Genomic DNA, 13,042 nt, shown 5'->3' with positions numbered 1-13,042 from the left:
ACACCTAAAGAAAAGAAGAGAGCAATGAACAAGTGACACCTTAAGATAAAATACAATGGTACTGAGCCAAACCTTAGTGACTGTACTTGAAAAACACACAAAGTAATGCTTGAATTTATTTGATATTATTTCTGCACATCTGTCTTTAAATATAGTCCTCTGCAGGCGCAAGTCTAAAATTTTTCCATTTTCAAATATTGATGTACCTTACAACTCAGTTGGGCATGAGAAAAATGTGTTGCATTGGTGGTGACCTACACTTTCTGAAGAATTTCTACAGAAAAGGATAGGCTAAAACAAATACTTTTTTTTTCTCGTCTGCTCAAAATTTATTGTAGTCTTCTTTTGCTTAGTCAACTTGGCTTCTGAGAAAATAAGAACAAATGGGAAAATTTGTAAATCACTGCTTTATCAATGAAGCTAACACCACAGTAGAGTCCTCGGCAGAAACTCTCCAAAAGCATAGTGCAATGCTTAGCCTTCTGCAGCAATAATGGAGGCATATCTCTAAGAGAGTCTGCTTGAATCAGTTTACTGTCAATATTTGTGAGCTACAGCTACAGAGCACAGGATGTAACCTCCATTGTCAATTAAACCCATCAGGGGCAGTACAGACCTATCTAAATGGTAAGAAAAATTATTGAAATTTTTTGAAGCTCTAAGCCCTCTTGAGGAAACAATCTCCTCAGCTTCAAATATTGTGCATTTTACATTCTGTAGAAATAAATCCTGAAAGATGTCAATATTGACAAAAGTTCTTCAGCTCTGTCACCCTAAATGTCCTCGGTATTTTATAGCAGCAAATAATAGTGCAGGTTATGTCCTAGGGGGGAAATTTTCTTTGGCCACTCTCTTGCCAAGGATAGATATAAAACAAATATTGCTTATTACAAATATTTCTTCTGAGACTGTTTCGCAGACTGCCAAAGATTTATAGCATTTTCCCCATTGAGACTGGCTCGTGTACAAAAACATCTTTATATAAACAAGTCAGATGAAAAGGTTTTTTCTACACAAAATATACATTGCAAAAATACCCCATATTCATAAAAATGTATGCATTAATTTTCCAAGAGGAAGAGATGGTTGACACATGACATTGAGCTGAACAAGCATTGCTAAAAGCATCAGGATTCTTTGAAGAATATAAACTAAGCAACCTGGCACAATACTAGAGCGGTTAAAAGGTTGACCTTAAAGGACTTACTACTTTTACCTAGCTCATGATTAGTACATTATCTTTAAAATTCCTTCCAAATATTTGGCATTCTTCCTGTTTCACAGGTGAGCAAACCAAACTATAGAAGGTAGAAGGATAATCTGTAAAGGTCAATGCAGTTGAGCCTACACTGCACGGCAGACACAGTCTTGGCAGGTGCAGTAAATCCTATGGTTTTGGTCTCCTGTGCAAACCTTGGTTGCATCCCCCCTCATGTCTGGCCATGACCTGTCCACACACCATCCCTTTTTCAAAAAGATTTGGCTTTGGAAAGAAACACCAGTACAGGACCAGGAGCTACAGTGCACTCCAGTAGGTCCCTGTGCTCCATGGTAATATGGAAAATACTTTAAAAAATTCCTTAAAATTAAATCACTACAGTGACTTCAATAATACAAATCAGCCCTGCTAATCAGATGATTTTCCACAATCTTTTCACAAGAGGAATTTCATATTATTAACTTTATTCCTGTTTCTATTTTCTGGTTTTGTACCTTAAGAAATATACCTCTCCATCCCCATATTTCATCTGGTTTTAAGTTTCCTAACATTTCCCAGTAATCCGTGTTTCCACAATTCACTAGAATGTAACATTTTCCTCTTTATAACAATTCTTCATGAAATATGAGTGCTACAAATCAGCAAACACGTCAGGCATGTTGAGAGATACACTGTTTGCACATGATACTTGGAATGAATCCAGTGAAATCAGAACATCTTGCAAAACTGAGAAGTTCCAATGTATGTATGCTTTGGCTACTATAAATCATTTCATTGATATACTTCCACATGAAGAAACATGTAGAAACAAGTTAGTATGTATATATATATTTACACACACACATACTCCTTGCTAAACCTACTGAGGAGGAAAGAACCTCTTTAAGAAGATATAGTAGTTTTACAAATAGAAGACTACACAGAGCCTCAAAGACACAATAGTTTGTCATCAGCATGTTTTGTTTTTTTCCTACTATGAAATCTTTCCATTATGAAAAACAGTGGAATGATATCATAACACATCCCCAGGGCATGAATCATATCACCAACTGCTTCTCCACCAACTGTTCTGTGAGAAAGCAGAAGAAAAGTTCTTTGGTCCACATGGCAGCACCCACTTAACATGGAAGTCTAGTACAATGTGAGATGAAATAAATAGTGCCTTTGTACCCTGCATTTCCTCAGTGGAATCCTAAATCCTTGCCTTTCCCAAGAGCTCTTTCACCCTATGCTCCCTGTAACCTCTGGGTACTGCTGACCACCACAGCTCACTCTTTCCCAGACCTAAGTGCATCTGTCTGGAGAGACACATAGTGCATGTGCAATTTTTATCCTAGCGTTATCAATACACAACCTATACAGGAAATTATGCATTTAAGAACATCACCAAGAACATGCCAATAAACATCATCTCTGCTTTAGAAACAGGCGTATTAATATAAATTTAATTTGATACGGAATTTCAACATCTCATGTCAAGGTCCTGAAGCTGTGGAAATGTTCCTTAAAGGATTACACTCCTCATCATTCTTAGAGCTATGTATGAATAAAAATATGAGACGTTACTTTATTCAATGCAGAAACCTCATTTCAAATGCATGCATTTTTGTACGAACAGCTCTGACTTTCTCTGTTTCCATTACGAGCTTGCCAGGCCACCCAAATAAGGTGACAGTGACTCAACATTTCACAAATCTCTGTCTCTACCTCTGTGTCTCCATTTGACTTGTATGGTATCTCTTGGACTAGGAGCGAAGGTCAGAATCTGAATCCTGCTTATGCTTCTGCTGTTCAATTTCCAAGCTCAGGCTCTTGCTGTTGATCTGAGTTGCAGAATTCACCACAATGACATGTCTTAAATAAGCAATACAACTGCCTAACTTATCTGCTTTTCGATTGTAGAACCAATGTGCCCAAACAACATATGCTGGACTTTATACATATTTCTTGTTAAATTTCCCTCCTTTTTTCTTTTTTCTTTTTTTTTTTTTTTTTTAATCTCAAGGAAATGCTGTCATTTCTTGGACTGATGTGAGTGCAAAATAATCACAGATGGAAGAGCAACCTGAGTACATGCTGTCTGTGAGAGCTCTTTTTGACATGAAGTACCTGACAGACCTACTACCTGCACTAAGCACATTTCCTTATCCCCTAACTACACCCAGATGGGTTTATACTTTCACTGGAGTTTGAGTCAGCTCCTAATGCAGATATAAACTAGTTTAACAATCTCACCTGAAAATGCAGATATTGCAAGCACAAAACATATTGTGAAAAGATATGTTTATTTTGACAGGAGGGAAAGAAAAACTTAACTGAAGTCCTATGCTTGCGGACGTCTGGAATGTTTAATGTCAGGTGACACCTATAAAGGATAAATTTCTGCAAATTGAAGGGAAAATAATTAAGGTATTCCAGCTCTCTATGCTCTGAAGCATTTGACATTTGTGAGAGAAAATGATTATGACACCCTGAGCACTTTTTTGGCAGATGCTGACAGTTTCACAGTAGCTGGAAACTTAGTAAGAAATCCAAAACTTACATAAACATAATCACACAAGTCAGACTGCTTCTTCCCTCGGTAGCTCTATGACTGGTACCATTCATTGACTCTGCAACATTTTTCCTTTGAAAGTATCCAGATTAGTTCAGGCTCCCTGTCATTGTCACAGGACAGAAAGATGGGATTGTGTGTCATGGTGGAAGGGGGTATTTCACATCCAGAGCTTAAAATTACTTCTAGCCGTTCTTGTGTTGTTTAATTGAATGATGAGAACAAAATGTTTTTAAGGTGGTTTGTTTTTCCTGTGCTGTAAGGCGACACTTTCCATACTTTTATTTTATAATTGCTACTGCACACTGGAAGCAGCCTCTAAAAAAGTTCAGGCCATTCTTTACATGACATCAGCTGGAAAAAAGCAGCAGCGAAGTTTTTAGCCAAGCAAAGAAGGACATCTACAAATGATTAGATAACCTACACAGTCTAAGAAAACTCTATCCAGGGTGACTTTTATGTCCTTTACCTCTCTGTCTCCTATCCACTTTGGAAAGATAAACAAAACAGGTAGAGCAGATCATTCTGATATTCCTTCAGATTCCCAAGTAAGCAAGATCCACACACAGGCCCAGCTACCTTAAACATGCATCTTTGCCTGCTGTGTGAATGAAGACTCCAACACCTCTTTTTTTTTAATTAGGATCAATACTTTTTGGCTGTTGGGACACCAGCTTTCTGCTCCCGAAAACGAGTTTCCCTTTTGGCTGTTTCTCACCTTCTACATTGCTCCTTACAGTCGCTGTTGTGACCTATTCAAGTCTGCAGCCTCTTGCCTCGGGCAGTAGTAACCCAACAGGGCTTTTGTCCTCCTTGGTCCTCATTTAAACAAGCAAGTCAAGAAAAGTACTTCTCACTCTGGGGCTTTGTAGAAAATAATCTTGGGCGTATCATGCAGTTGCAAACTCACTTCAATAAGGTAACTAAGAAATTATTTGAAGAGGCAATTAATTCTCCCTTATTATTCTCCCACTGATTTCTCCAAGGCCATTATCCCAACACTGATATCCACAGACCCAGTTATACATTTATTTATATACTGTCATGCACCTCTTCACAGAAAAAAAGGTAATACTCCCAGTGAACTCTTCATAGAAACTGTTGTCTCTGCCTAATTTCTCGTGTCTTTAAGGGAATCATCTCAGTAATCTTCTCTTCCTAAAGGTTCAATATTGCCTGTCTGGTGAATCTAAACAGTGGCAACCCGATGGAGTTGTCTCTTTCTGAAAGACTGAATATTGCCTTCCATGGTGTGATTTGTAAGGACACTAGGTAGTGTTCGTTGGTTTCTGGTTCCTTCTGCAGTGAAGCTGTTACTGTTGCAGAGCGATATACATCTTTAAGAAAAGGTGCCAACTAGCTTTTTCAATGATATATGTAAGGTTGTTCATTCACTGTTTGCTACAATGGAGCAGATATTTGAAAAACATTTTGTGTCTGTTTACTGAATGTCATAGGAAAGGACATTAATCCATTTTGCTTCCACTTAAAACCGAGATTCTTAAGATTGGGACAAGAATGAATAACGACACAAAAAAATTGTTCTTGAACCAAGCATGTTAGTATAACATCCAAATGACTTTTATGAGTACTTTAAAGTGTTTGCTTTCTTGTCCTTCACCCAGAATAAGAATCACACAGAATCAGGTGTCAGTTTTGTTTGGGATCTGGCTTGGTTTTTTAACAGGCAAACCTGTTGCGAAGCATTTTTGCATGAGAGGGGGCAAGTTTAAAAAAACATGTCGTGCATGTGGAGAGGAAATGGCAAGATTAATAATGTTGCTTAGATTTTGAAAAACCCATTAGGAGAGTTCTGTTAAAGGGGAAAAATGTCCTACACTGACATTGGTGTGAGAAGACACAGCAGCTACCCAAATGAACATAAGAAATGCCCTGTGGCTCAAACCCGTGATACTTTGGATCCAGCGTTACCTCCAAAAGTAGCCATAGGAGATGCCTTATAGAAAAGGCACTTGAGCTTCACCATTATCTCTGACCCATTCCCCCTCCTGCTCTCACAGCACTCACGGTCGTTGGATTAGGGATGCTGTTGTACAGCATGTTCCCTTTAGTATCTGTTTATGGACTGGTTGTCCAAATAACTAACCTTCACAGACAAACAGAGGTTTCGCTGATAGCCTCTTAACTGCCGTCTCTTCAATTGCTCCAAATGCTCCAAAGGCAAAACTATCCTTATCACAGCGGTAGCACTTCCTCATCCACCAGCCCAGAGGATGGTGTCAGTGGCTCTCCCACACCTGTCTCCAGTCCTCTGGGAAGCGCTGCCTTGGCCTGTCCCGTGACTTTAACTATTTGTGCCCACTAATGTGATCTCAGCCTTATGCAGTGGCTGAAAAGGAGAGACTTCAAAAAGACTGATCAGGTCTTCTGGCTTCCTGCTACTCTCTATTTCATAAAAGACCTTCCACAAAGGGGAACAACCTTGTGCTGTCAGATTCTCATGCCTTTTCCACCCAAGAGAAAAAGCCCCACATCAATGCGGCTGAGGGAGTTGGGGCTGTTTAGCCTGGAGAAGAGGAGGCTGAGGGGAGACCTGATTACGGCCTACAAATACTTGAGAAAAGATGGTGGGAAGGTAGGGGAAGGGCTCTTTACATTAGTGTTGGGTGATAGAACAAGACAAAATGGGTATAAGCTTAGTCAGGGGAGATTCAGGTTGGATGTTAGGAAGTATTTCTTCTCTGAAAGGGTTGTCAGCCACTGGAATAGGCTGCCCAGGGAGGTGGTTGAGTCCCCATCCCTGGATCTGTTTAAGAATAGGCTGGATGATCTACTTAGCGATATGGTTTAATGGGGATTAGGGATGGTTGGACTCGATGATCTCTAAGGTCTTTTCCAACCTAGAAATCTATGAATCTATGAATCTATGAATGCTTGGTGGAGGTGAATCAAAATAAGGCTGTTAAGCAGCAGCCTTGTGCCCATCTCTCAACTCATTATCATTGCCTAGTCCTGAAGACTTTATCCTTTAAATTAATCTTACAGTCCTATCAGCAGAGTCTGGTATTCAGTTCTACACCTGTCAGGTGTATAAGAAGTGTAAACAGACTTTCTTTTTTCACTCATGGATAGAAGAAAACTGCTCACTCCTGGCTTGTGATGCTGTCCATGTGGAGTTCTGGATAAAGAGCTTATTCAGGTGAAAAAGCACTGCAGCCTTTTCTTCTCCTCATGTCCAGCAGCAGGGACTCAGGGACCCAAGGTCCATCCTGTACTATTCCAGACAGGAAAATCATTTTAAAAGATTGTTTTCGAGCTCTTCATACAAGCAAAGGCTTGAAGTGCACAACACCTTGAACACATTTTATGAACAGAATGTTTCAAAAGCTCTTCTAAACACGGGGAAGGCTTTAAACAAAGAATCTTACCAAAGCAGGCAGACAGAATATTCAGAAGTCAAACACCTAAAGATAAAGAGAAACTGGCAAATAAAATAGGTCAATGACCTATACATGTACATAATGATACGATCTGCTTATCAATCATTTGATAAAATTCAATGCTTCAATTAATTTTTAGACTTTTCCCCTCCAATAAGCAAAGTACTGGTTTAAAAAAATAGGTTGGATACGTTTATTTGTCTAATGAGATGTTATACTTACATGTGTCTAAATCTAGGTTACTGAAGAACAGAGCACCCAAAGAGGCCTTGGGAGGTCTGAATCCTCCCATTTGTTTCTGCTGCATCCATTGGCATCACGAGGGACAATCATAATTCTGTCATTCACAACACCTCCTTTTCTCTGGCTTTGAGGAATTCAATAATGCTCATATCCTGAATGAATGGTATACCTGGATGCTATTCAAAATAAAGTTTTCTTCTCTTCATTTTCCCTCCCTGTTTTTTTTTGGTTTTTTTTTTTTTTTTTGGTGCATCAAAGTAAGCTACTTCTCTTTACTTTACAAGCTCTTCACAATGTATCAGTGTTGTGTCTACCACTTGTTATTCAGCAGCTCCTGAGCTCAATTGGCTTACAAACCTAGTCCTCGTTGAATTTTTAAGCAGGAAAAGCTTTATTTAATTTTGAAGAATGTATCAATACACTTCTGAATAGACATGCCAACTTTCTTCAAAGCTTTATCCTCCATATCTCCTTTGATGTGAGGTCTTCAGAAGCATTGATAAGGGCACTTTAAAGGCTGCCTATCATGACTGTCTTGCTGATTCTGTTCTTGGCACCAAGGCGGTCTTTTAGTAATGCACCAATCACACAAACTTACTCTGTAGTAGGACTTCCAAGTTAATTGGCAATAAAAACAGTCAGAAGTTCAAGTCTGAAAAATAAAAAACAATTACCTTCTTCAGTGAAAAGTAGTGTCAAGTAAAAATTATGACTTGAAAGTACATTTCCTAAAAGAGTATAATGAATGATCTTTTGCCTTACAAATTTCTCCAGGTAGAGGTAGGTATAGGTATGATTATAAGAATCACTTTTTTTGTAAGCATAGCTCAAAGAACTTATTTTTTTCATTAATATTCTAGACCGTATCAGAAGGCGGATGTGAATATCCATCTCCATTTTTACAGACAAAGAAACCAGAGCAGAGGAGAAAAGTTTCCCTTCCAGTCACATGGCAGAGCAATGTGAGGGTCAGGAATAGAAGCTCTGTCCCCTGAATAGCTGTCTTGTCCTCTGCCTGCTGTGTCATGCAGCTTCTCTAAGATATATTGATATCAGTGCTATAGAACATGTGCGCCAGGCAGGATGGACATCTTCTAGCTTCAGATATTGAATATTGGAATTTGCTATAAAAGTCATATAGAAGGGTCTTTCTAAATCCAAAATATTTGTTAAGAACTCAAAAAAAAATATGTATTTGCTCTCTGAATAAAGAAAACTTGATTTGAGCCTGTTACCTTTTTTCTAAGAAAAGAGTGTATATTTCCTTGGACATAATCCTTATTTATTAGGTCTGTCAGGCAGAGGTAAAAAGCTCCCAGCAATATAATCTGAAATAACTGAACGAAACTATTGAGAACTTTTAAGTAACCCTTTTTAAACACTAGTGGCTTACTTTCATGTCCAAGCTTACTGAAGTTCACAGTACATTTTGGACCACATATATTTTTTTTTCCCCTTCAAAAAACACTGAACAATGAACACCTTCACCATACCACAAACCATACAGAACAAAACTGTGATACAGATGGAGTATCACAGAGATATAGAGATACAGTTATCGAGGAACTTTTTTGGTTTACTTGATTTATTGTCTCGTATCTGCAAGATATATGCCATTCCCAGAATGACTGGTTTTAGAATTAGGTAAGAAAAATCTAAAGATGGTTTTTTGGCTACAAAATAAGAAGGTGGAAAAAAACTCTGGAGTTTGTGTAGATGAAGTGCTTGAACTGGCAACCTGTGTTGTTACTTCTGGAACAAACCTGGGCAGCCGGGAAGACTGACTGTAATTAAAGGCATTACGTACTCTAATAAATAGGGCTGCATATATCATTACTAGCAATTGCCATTGGAAGGGTGTCTACAGTGGAGAATCAAGGGTAGATCATTGTGGAGCTGGGAGAGTTTAGCATTTGGCAGAGATTAAGGGCTTTGTCTTCTGAAGGGGGTAAGCTAAATGATTTCTATTTTTAAACAGATTTCTGAGTTTAAAATACATAACCGAATTTGATTATTTACTTTTTTTTTAATGTCATAAATTCAGATTTAGTAATCATTGAGTTGGAGGCTTCCCAGGACTGACCACACTCCCAGGATGATTAACAAACAGCAAGGTTTTCCAATTAAATATCACAGTGCATGGTACTTGTATGCTGTAATAAACACTACACTTCTCGCTGTGGAACCAGACATGGAACTTATTAGAATCATAGAATCATAGAATGGTTAGGGTTGGAAGGGACCTCAAAGATCATCTAGTTCCAACCCCCCTGCCATGGGCACGGAAACCCTCCACTACACCAGGTTGCCCAAAGCCTCATCCAATCTGGCCTTAAACACTTCCAGGGATGGGGCATCCACAACTTCTCTGGGCAACCTGTTCCACTACCTCACCACCCTCAATGTAAAAAATTTCTTCCCTATCTCTAATCTAAATCTCCCCTCCTTCAGTTTAAATCCGTTGCCCCTTGTCCTATCACTACACGCCCTTGTAAAAAGTCCCTCTCCAGCTTTCCTGTAGGCCCCCTTTAGGTACTGGAAAGCTGCTATAAGATCACCCCGGAGCCTTCTCTTCTCCAGGCTGAACAGCCCCAACTCTCTCAGCCTGTCTTCATAGCAGAGGTGCTCCAGCCCTCAAATTATCTTCGTGGCCCTCCTCTGGACTCGTTCCAGTAGCTCCAAGTCCTTCTTATGTTGGGGACTCCAGAACTGAACACAGTATTCTAGATGGGGTCTCACGAGAGCTGAGTAGAGGGGCAGAATCACTTCCCTTGACCTGCTGGCCGCACTTCTTTTGATACAGCCCAGGATACGATTTGCTTTCTGGGCTGCCAGCGCACGCTGCCGGCTCATGTTGAGCTTCTCATCGACCAGCACTCCCAAGTCCTTTTCCTCAGGGCTGCTCTCCATCCATTCTCCGCCCAGCCTGTACTTGTGCTTGGGATTGCCCCGACCCATGTGCAGGACCTTGCACTTGGCCCTGTTGAACTTCATGAGGTTCTCACAGGCCCATCTCTCCAGCCTGTCAAGGTCCCTCTGGATGGCATCCTTTCCCTCCAGCGTGTCCACAACACCACACAGCTTGGTGTCATCTGCGAACTTGCTGACGGTGCACTCGATCCCACTGTCCATGTCTCCAACCAAGATGTTAAATAGCACTGGTCCCAGTACTGACCCTCTGAGGAACACCACTCGTCAAAGGCCTCCACGTGGACTTTGTACCGTTCACCACAACTCTTTGAGTGTGACCATCCAGCCAATTCCTTATCCACCAAGTGGTCCATCCATCAAAACCATGTCTTTACAGTTTAGAGACAAGGATGTCATGTGGGACAGTATCAAATGCTTTGGATAAGTCCAGGTAGATGATGTCAGTTGCTCTTCCCCTATCCATCAATGCTGAAGTGAAACAGAATGGTACATTACTAAAAGGCCACAGGACTGGATGTGTCCTTCCATTGCCACCTACAAAAGGGGAGATAGCTATTCCGAATCATAGCCTTTCCCTTAGGTCTGCAGACCTAATTTCTCTAGTGAGCCAAAAGTGTTAGACAGAGGCACAGGCCCAAGCTCTGATCTCTCTCTAGCCTTAAGGCCCTATTCCCATCAAGTTCTTCTTGAGAAGTGTAAATATCCGATAATCTCAGCACTGGCAGAAGCTCTCTCTCCCAGCCCCTAAAATCTCTCTCATAGGATCTCTGTTGGATGTATATGAATATCTCTGACACTTTGTGAACTCTCAGAAGGATTTTGTTAGAATAACAATCTCAATATTATAAGAATAAATCATTAGCTGCAGAAAGGTTCAGCTTATAGAGTGTGATAGATTTTTTCCTCTTTTAATATGTTAACTAGATGAATGTTGGTTTCTTCAGTGTTAAATAACCTTGGGGATATTTAAATTTAGAGGTGCCCACACACATGAAGACAAAGAGTGAAGCTGTCTTGTGTTTAAATTTCCAAGCAAAACAACTCAGTATGCAAAATCTTCAATAAACCTTGGAAATTAACTTGCTCGGTGTTTCATGTAGACATTAAACCATCAACAGCAGCAGTCTAGAGTTGAATTTTTACCAGTATTATTTTCTTATCCATGAAGTTGAAATAGCTAGCTAAAGATACAAGAATGGGTTTATACCAAAGTAATAAATCAGTTCAACAGAGAATAAAGTGATATTGGGATATTAGGTAAAGTCTACATCACTCAGCATTGCTCCCCTTATGAAGGAAGCAAACGCATGTGCTTTCCTTGGGTTAACTGAACCATAATGTTATTTTATTTTCCAGGATAATACTTTAACATTTCCCTTCAGCTTCATTATGAAATGCTTGAACTCTTTAATAGTCACTCAGTGGGTGTCATGGTTTGATGTGGAGGGGGGGGTGGTTCTGGTGGGAGGAGAGGGGTTTTGCTCCCTGCGACCTCCCCGTTGGAACCAGGTCAGGCTTAGTTCTGGCCACCAGATCAGACTGCCATCCCCCTCGGGATTGAGCCAATAGGGCGCCTCTGCGAATTGCCCTATTTAAGTCAGGACAAAGGGACTGGAAAAGGTGCTTTGCCCAGGATCGAGCAGAGAAGGGAGGAGGGCACTGCCCCCACTCCCTGGGTCCTGGTCGGGCAGCTGCCTGCGTCGGGCCGGCGCCGCCCACGGAGAATGGCAGCGGCGGAGCCAGCTGGGGAACTCGGGGGCACCCCACTCCCAGGGTGCCCACTGGGCTGAGTTCACCTGGAGAGGACTGAGATCTGAGAGAAACAGCCGCATCGACAGCAGGTCAGTGAGGATGGAGTGGGAGGAGGTGTGCCGGAGCCGAGTTTCCCCTGCGGCTGGTGGTGAGATAGCAGGCGGCCCCCCTGCAACCAGGACGGCCACGGTGGAGCAGAGACCCACTCGCAGCCCGTGGGGAGAAGATGCCTGAGCCTGAGGATGGTCGTGTTGGGGTGCACGACAAGGCAGAGAGGCATCTGGAGTCTGCGTGACGACCCATGCCGGAGCGAGTGGCTACAGCTCCCTAAGTATCCAAGACTGTGGTAAAGCCCACACCGGAGCAATCTGTGGGGAAGGATTGTTTCCAGTGGGCTGGACTCACGCTGGAGAAGTTTGTGGATTTTTCCTCGTGGGTAGGGGATCCATTGGAGCAGGGGAAAAGGGTGTAAGGACTCCTTCTCCTTTAAGAGAGAAGCAGCAGTAACAGCACGAAATGAACTGACCTGCACTCCCCCAGTCCCTGCCCCCTGTGCTGCTGGGGGGAGGAGGTAGAGCCGGGAGGAAAAGGAAGGGGGGGGGAGAAGGTGTCAGTTTTAAGATCTGGTTTTGTTTCTTTCTGTCCTCTCAAGTGATTGGTTTTTGTTTCCCTTTGTCCTTCTAAGTAATCATTAATAAACTGTTTTGCTTTGAGAAAAGCTCTGCCTGTTTTGCCCAGGACCATGGTTGGTGGGTGCTCCCTCTGTTCATGTCTCAACACTCAGTTCCTTTGGGTTTTTTTTCTCTCCTCTCTACTTTACTGGAGAATGAGAGACTGTGTGAGTTTTACTTGCTGGATCAGCCTAAAACCACGACAGTGGGAGCTCAGGTTAAAAAGTAAAACACAGTGAATCCAAACTAAAAGCTTATTTATCCAGTCAAG

The sequence above is a fragment of the Tauraco erythrolophus genome, chromosome 2, assembly GCF_009769465.1.
Source record: "Tauraco erythrolophus isolate bTauEry1 chromosome 2, bTauEry1.pri, whole genome shotgun sequence".
Classification (NCBI taxonomy): Eukaryota; Metazoa; Chordata; class Aves; order Musophagiformes; family Musophagidae; genus Tauraco; species Tauraco erythrolophus.
This window is presented reverse-complemented; position numbering follows the sequence as displayed.